Below are 7,721 nucleotides of genomic sequence, written 5' to 3'. Positions count from 1 at the left end.
CCCCCCCCCCACCCCCACACCCCTTTTTCTATCCCTGCTGATGCATTTATCCACTCGGTGGTCAATCGGTGGCTGATGTGGCTAGCTAGTTAGCTGTGCGGATTTTTTTTTTTTTTTTATAGTCATGGGGGAGAGGGGGGGGGGGGGGGGCTCGACAGATATCATAAGCAACAGCTAAATAACAGCAAGCAGGATGAAACGAGTGACACAGCGTATTTATGCGCATCATAAATGATTTTAGTTGCATTTTTTTTTTTTTTTTACTCCCTCCACAGCAATAAACCCTCAAACATTCGGCACATGTGCTCCTGTTTTTGCTAATTGTGAAGGGCTTTGCCATGCATTACACAGATGAGCTGTGCGGGGGCCATTTAGCATTAGTGCCTCCAATGCATCTTAATGACGTGATAAATTCTCAGCATACTAATAGAGTTGCTGGCCTATATGAATGAGATGCTTTCCGCTCGGGTGGGAGAAGAATGTAAATAGAAAACGGGAGAGTGCGCGTTTGACATCGCAAGGATGGACGCGAGTGCAGAGGATTGATTTTTGGTGGGGGCGTGTGAGTGAGCGCTGTGTTTAACCCTTTCAGTGGACAGCTTATCGTGTTGTCAGGTTACAGGGTGCATGAAAGGGTTAATTTATTCATTTTTAAACAGGACCTCCTAAATTCCCTCGGTGGTGGTAAGTTAGAAAATAAATGAGCCGCAGACATTAGTTTCAGTGAGTGACATGGCCAAATTTGAACAGGACGTGGGCCATTTGGAGTAAATTTGATCATCATCTGGGTGATTGGGAAAATTCGAGAAACTAATTTCTCGAACTTTCCAGCTGATTCTCTGATCGATAGGACATTGGGTCTGTCATGACAGGACACACAAAAAAAGTCTCAGAAGCAAAAAAAAAACAAAAGAAAAAAAAACCCCAGAAAGTTGACCATTCTGATTTGAAGCAGTCATTTTTGGCAAATTGCAAAAATCATTTCAAGGATTCGGAAAGTGAAAAAAAAAAAAAAAAAGAGCCCCCGTCAGCAGTTTCACAAATCAACCTGAAATTTAATGGACATGAAAAAGTCTCACGCACCCATACGCAAAATTGAACTGGAAGTCGGCCATTTTGTGTGACGATTCAAGGCTGTGCTCTTAATTTTATTTTTTTACAAACAATTGAGCAATACTGCGATAATATCAACAACCGTGACAGATTTGCTCACCAAAAGTGTGAATTTATATTCTGATAGGCATTGTGTAGAAAATCCAAGAAAAGTAATGAAAGGGCGCTAACGTGAAGAGATCGAAGTCCTTTGCATTGGGGGGGAAAAAAAAAAAAGAATGAGCTGCAGCCAAAAGGTGCATCATGCACACGCAGCCTGCAGTCTCCATTTCAGCATGTTTGATTCCCTCTGAAGAGCTCTGCAAAGATCATTGCGGCACTCCTCCTCCCAGCGGGAGGCTGCGGTAGCACGCGGCGAACAAAAGGACGGACGGCTGCCTCGACGGCACGGCCACACCCCCCCGCCTGCTCACCGTCCTCCATCCATCTCGGGCGCGTTAGCGATGCTATCGCGCTAGCAACGGCAATGACAATCTGGAGGCGGAAGGTGCTGATCAAAGATAAATTTCCCTCCCCGCCTCACCCCCGTTTAATGACGCCATCTGTGTCGGAATGCGGCGGCAGAGGCGAGGGGGGGATGTGCCACTTAAGCGAGTAGAAAAGCGGCACTTCGGTCTGACGTGAAGCGCCATTACATAGAAATTTGGTTGATTTTGTACCTCTTCCCCATTTGATTTTGGAAAGTATTTTTCATTCTGGGCATCGGTGAATCAAAAATTTTAGGCCTCATTTGGTTCGGTAGATTTATTTTTTTTTTAACTGCGGTCAGAAGGATCGGATGAATTTCCTGATATGTCAAAAATTCACTCAGCCAAAAATAGGGATGGCCTAATTTCGATACCAGGTATCGAGTATTTACGAAGCCTGTGGATACTAGTCACCAACACCATTCTTTGGCAGGCTCTTATGACCATTCCACAATCAGAAAGAAAATGGCATGCGTGGGTGATAGGTGTTCTTTCTTTCATTCATTCATTCATTCATTCATAAATAAATAAATAAATACATAAATACATACATACATACAAACTTGGTGTGGGCGGATACTCAAGAGTTAAGTCTTTACACTTGTATTGATCTGGGGGGGGAAAAAGTGGTATTGAACATCCTGAGCCAAGATTAAAGTAACAAGTTTCAAACTGTGTTTCAGGATGACTTCAAATTCTTGTCACGCATCGTGAGTGAATTTCGAAAATGGGCGGAAAATACCGGCGCCATTCGATAACAAAAACAGAAAATGAATCCCGTCCAGGTTTTTCAACAACGTGCAGCAGACATTCAAGCAGAGCACCGAGGGATGGGCACGTATCTTCACCAACACCCCCCACACCCCCCCGTTTGTGCCAGATGTGCAGCCCTGCTTTACGAGGCGGTGCCAGCGTGCTGAAGAGGTGCACGCCATTAATCTCCTCCTTGGGGGATGCCTATATTACACTTTTAAGACCCCCCCGCCCCCTCCTCCATTTTTTCCCCCCGACATCATCAATCGTCCCATCTGCCTTGCCGTAAAGCCTCCACCTTTCTATTCCACTCCTCCACACTTTCTTCTGTCACTTGGTCTAATTCATCGGCGTGCACCTGCCCCCCAGCGCAACCCCACCCACCTGCCAGCTGTGGAGCCATTTCACGGGGGCCTGCCGCGCTGATCACGCCATTACAATTATTGACTGTATTAAGGCAAGATGGCAGCCCGTTTTAGGAGAGTCGAGCCTTGGGGGACGCCGGGTTGGCATCCACCCCCACCCCCCACCCGCTTCCTACCAAAGCATGCCAAAAACCTCCAGGGGTTAAAAGGGACGTCGTCATTTGTATTTTTATGAGTTGTGAAGCGGCTACATACATGCCGGCATCTTTGCACTTGCAAAATTAAATAACGGCAGTGTTGCAAAATGAGTATGAAATGACATTGAAGTGTTTTGGGGGCCATAGTTTGAGATTTTTAAAATAATACAGGCGATGATAAACAAACCACATAACAAATAAATAAAATACACACCAAACAATGTACCCCTCCCACTCATTCAGACATTTTTAAAGCATTCCTTAGTGTCTTTTCCCTCTGAATTAAGATATGTGATGTCATATCACTTTGAAGAAACAAAAAGAATCACTCACCAAGCTCTCCAAACAAGACACTCGGCGTGCTTGCTTCAAGCTTTTAATTTGTGCCGCCCAGTTGGTTTACTGTAAAAACAACAGAAAAAAAAGAGAATTATACATTGAAAATGCTCAGAATATTGTTTCAGTTCGTTAGCTTGATGCGAACGAAAATTAGCATCGATGGTACAGTAGCAGGAACCCTTCAAACAACCACATCAAGCAGCTCGGTACATACGACAATCAACATAATAAACACGGGTATATTCTCGCTCATGCCTCTTCTTCATGCTTGTAATTAGGCAGTATTGGGCTCAGTGCTGCCTGGCATTTTGTGGCCCAATGTGGTACTACACTGAAAGCGCACAACTCGAAATTTGGACTGCGGTGCCGTTTACCCTCCTTCAAATATGTGTGAAGCTGAACCTGCTCAATGTAGACTTCTAGCAGGTGTTTGTCCACCCCCCCCCCACCAACCACTTCCCATTCTCTGTGTGTGATTGATGCGACAGCTTAGCGGGGCGACAGAGGTCAGGAGATTGTTTCAGCCTTTCCTGCTGTTCTTCCTCCACTCTCGCTTGTTCCCCCCCAACCACCACCCGACCACCCCTCGTTGGCCACCTGGAGCATCTCCAGGAGCTCGTTTACACCACAGGCCGACATGTAAATGGATCCATGTTCACGAATGCAAAATTAACATTCCGCTTCCCACACCCCAAAAAAAAAAAAAAAAAAGACAAAAGATGAGGATTGACGCCAGCATCTGCAATTGGAGGAAAAAAGTCAAGTGAGGTGACGGCGGCCATCTTGTAAGGCTCAATTGGGACAGCGGACAGATGGACACCTCCCATCAGCCCCCCACATCTTGAACTCCACATCAACTGGAATACACTGATAGAGTGAAGCCCAGCACATTTGAGGTTGGCAATATTGTGGGTGTGACAATTCAAGTCAATTTGGTCCTACGTTTTTTTGGTGAAAAACGTTTTTTTTGTTGTCAGGTAAAATATATATTACCCAATAGCTTTACTTCCATCTTGTAGTGTGTTGACGTGAGGAGGAGGAGTTCCAATTAGTTCGGCCATAGCCTTGTCTAACAGAATAGAAATGCTTTCCTGCCCTCTAGAGGCAGCTCTAGGTCATGACAAACCAATTTGGGTGGGCATCAATTGAAGAGGACCCCCGCGTCTTCATGGCTCACCATTCGCAAATGTGCCTATTTATTTATTTTTCAAACCTATCCGCCGTTATGTGCATTTTATATTTTGGGATCTTTTCACTTTTTGGGGGAGGATGATGTTTTGATCTGATGAGTTGCATGAGCTAGTTGATCTTATTCTATTCTCATAAAATGTAGAATCAATTCAAACGGACATCATTACAGCATCTTCTCTTGACTTATGTATTTTATTTATAGTGGTGTAATTGATTCTGTATCTAAATTGCATTCCGTGCACTAAGTGCTGGACAAGGCACAAATGCATCGTGGAAGGCGACCACAATGCATCCCACTGGATTTGTTTTTATGCGTTTGAAAAGGCGAGAGGAAAAAAGTGCAAAACGCAAGTCATTACGGGAGGTGCGTCTCCATCGGCGGGGGTGCGCCTTGCCTCCCGGTGGAAGTTGGCCAGGCGTGCCTCCGCGCGGCAAGTGTTACCGAGCAGTCGGTTATTGGGGTGGTCACGCTGCGTCCCGTATGGCGGCGTGCAAAAACAACAGCGTGCGAACGCCGTCTGCCCAAACAGCTGCCGCCGTGACGCACTTTTAGGACCCCTTCCAAAAAAAAATAAATTTTTAAATGGCTGGCCACGTTGCTGCTCGCCATCTTTTTTGCTTCGTCTCATTATTTAACCTTCGTTTGGTGACATACTGTGCTGATAGTCGGCATTATCGCCCCCCCCTTCAAAAAAATCCAGATGGGATCAATTTTTCCGCCGTGACGCATTTTTAGGACCCCTTCCAAAAAAATAAATAAATAAATAAATTTTAAATGGCTAGCCACGTTGCTGCTCGCCATCTTTTTTGCTTTGTCTCATTATTTAACCTTCGTTTGGTGACATACTGTCCTGATAGTCAGCATTATAGGCCACCACCCCCCACCCCTTCAAAAAAATCCAGATGGGATCAATTTTGAGAATAAAGTTTTTCTAAAATTGTTAAAAATATCTTGAGGGAGTACATGAGAATAAAGTCAGAATAGTACGAGGAAAAAAAGTTGTCATAATTGAATGACAAATCAAGAGAAAAAGTGTAAATGTCATCAGAAGAAAGTCATAATAAGGCTCTGAGGAAGACATTCTAATGTTCCAAAAAAAAAAACTACGAAGTCACCGGTAAAGTTCTGATGCTGGAATTGAAGTGCAAAGTGACAATGTCAATATCACCAGAAAAAAAAATTGTGAAGTCACGATATAGTTTGAATCGTAGTATTTTAGACGGAAATTGTCAGGAATAAACCACGTTACGAGAAAAGCAGCACAATTTTACGAAACTAGTCACGTCACGTTAACGCTACAGCAATAAAAAAAAAAAAAAAACTACTAAGTCACCGGTAAAGTTTTGATGCTGGAATTGAAGTGTAATGTGACAATGTCAATATCACAAGAAAAAAAAAATTGTGAAGTTACGATATAGTTTGAATCGTAGTATTTTCGACGGAAATTGTCAGGAATCAACCACGTTATGAGAAAAGCAGCACAATTTTACGAAACTATGATCAAACTAGTCACGTCACGTTAACGCTACAGCAATAAAATATGACGCCGCCGAGCTAAGAATAAAGTCAGAATGAGGTCGTGTCACAAGAACAAAATTGGAATAATACAAGAAATGCTGCAACGAAAGGGCGGAATTTTGTTGAAAATGTTGCGATTAATAAATTAAGGAATTATCAGAAAAGGCATGGGATTAAAAAATACAAGGTGAAAATATTTGCGACGTTGCATTGAACGTGTGTGTGCCGAGCTAAGAATAAAGTCAGAATGAGGTCGTGTCACAAGAACAAAATTGGAATAATACAAGAAATGCTGCAACGAAAGGGCGGAATTTTGTTGAAAATGTTGCGATTAATAAATTAAGGAATTATCAGAAAAGGCATGGGATTAAAAAGTACAAGGTGAAAATATTTGCGCCTTGGAGGGGGTTGCATTGAACGAGCGACAAGTGCTGCTGCTGCTGCTGCTTCACTGCCTCGCGGGCTGTCGGAACTGTCGGAATCCAAAAATTCATCCTTTTTTTTTTTTTTTTTTTTAAAAACAATAATACTGTAGCAAGTCGCACGTCCTCAGTTGTGTTGAGTGGATGACGTTTTGTGGATTCCTGCGGAGCAGCAAAGGTGGCTAAATGTGATTGGGGGAGCGCATAAGGGGCGGGGCAACTTCACTTGGCGATATTTTATTTTTCCGATTCCATTTTCCTTTGGGACTTTTGCCGGCAGAAACCAGACCGAACCAACCCGTATGACTTAAGAGTTTTTGCTTTCTTAAAACGGCAGAAATGAGCTGAGATGTCGGTTTTCGCTCGCAGCAGTCTACTACTTGGTCATTTCCAAGTCAAACTTCCCGTGACTCTCCTGCGATGTCACATCTGCGGTTGTTATCAAGGGCACTTTGTCATCGCTGCCCAGCATCCCGGCTCTGCGCATGTAGCAAAATACTGTACGTCATCGCCCTCCCTCGTCACCTTCTTCTTTTTTTTTTTTTTTTTTTTAAAAACAATAATACTGTAGCAAGTCGCACGTCCTCAGTTGTGTTGAGTGGATGACGTTTTGTGGATTCCTGCGGAGCAGCAAAGGTGGCTAAATGTGATTGGGGGAGCGCAGAAGGGGGCGGGGCAACTTCCCTTGGCGATATTTTATTTTTCGAGTGCCGCGGGGTCTACGAGGAGCATGTAAGCAAAAATAAACAAAGTCTCCGCCAGGGTCAGAAACGCTGCGCTGGAGTTGGCAACAATTTGACGACTTTCATGGCAAATCGGCAAACTTGGACACAGACCTCCACCAACATCGTCAAATATTTACACTTTTCACAGTTTTTCATGTTCCTTCATCCATTTAGTGTATTAGTTTCCATTTTGGGAGTAGTTGGCTGTAGTACAACAAATGGAAGTGGCCCTAAAACGGCACCTCCAACACCAAAATGGCCGACAATCAATCTCTTTTGTTGACGAGCAACGTTGTGTCGTCTTTGACTTTTTTTCTGTCATCTGTGAAACACGCCTTCAGAGCACCAGAAGGCATCACAATCATTCAACCTGGGAGAAAAAATTCCACTATCCGATATCGTCCTTCAAAATCAATCATCCTCCAGTCCAACCAGTGGCCCTGAATCTGGCTCTAATCCTGCTTTTCCCATCAAGCCCAAGTGCTTCAACAGAGTCGGTGGAAAAATGCTCCAGGATGAGTCTGTTTCCATCCAAACGGTGACAAACACGTGCATCGGAATTCCGACGGAATTCAACGCCAAGTTCACGGCCCCAACGCGTGTCAACACCCTCGGCGAGCTTCTGGTTTT

The sequence above is a fragment of the Hippocampus comes genome, unplaced genomic scaffold, assembly GCF_001891065.2.
Source record: "Hippocampus comes isolate QL1 unplaced genomic scaffold, H_comes_QL1_v1.1 scaffold16, whole genome shotgun sequence".
NCBI lineage: Eukaryota > Metazoa > Chordata > Actinopteri > Syngnathiformes > Syngnathidae > Hippocampus > Hippocampus comes.
Note: the sequence above shows the minus strand (reverse complement) of the source record.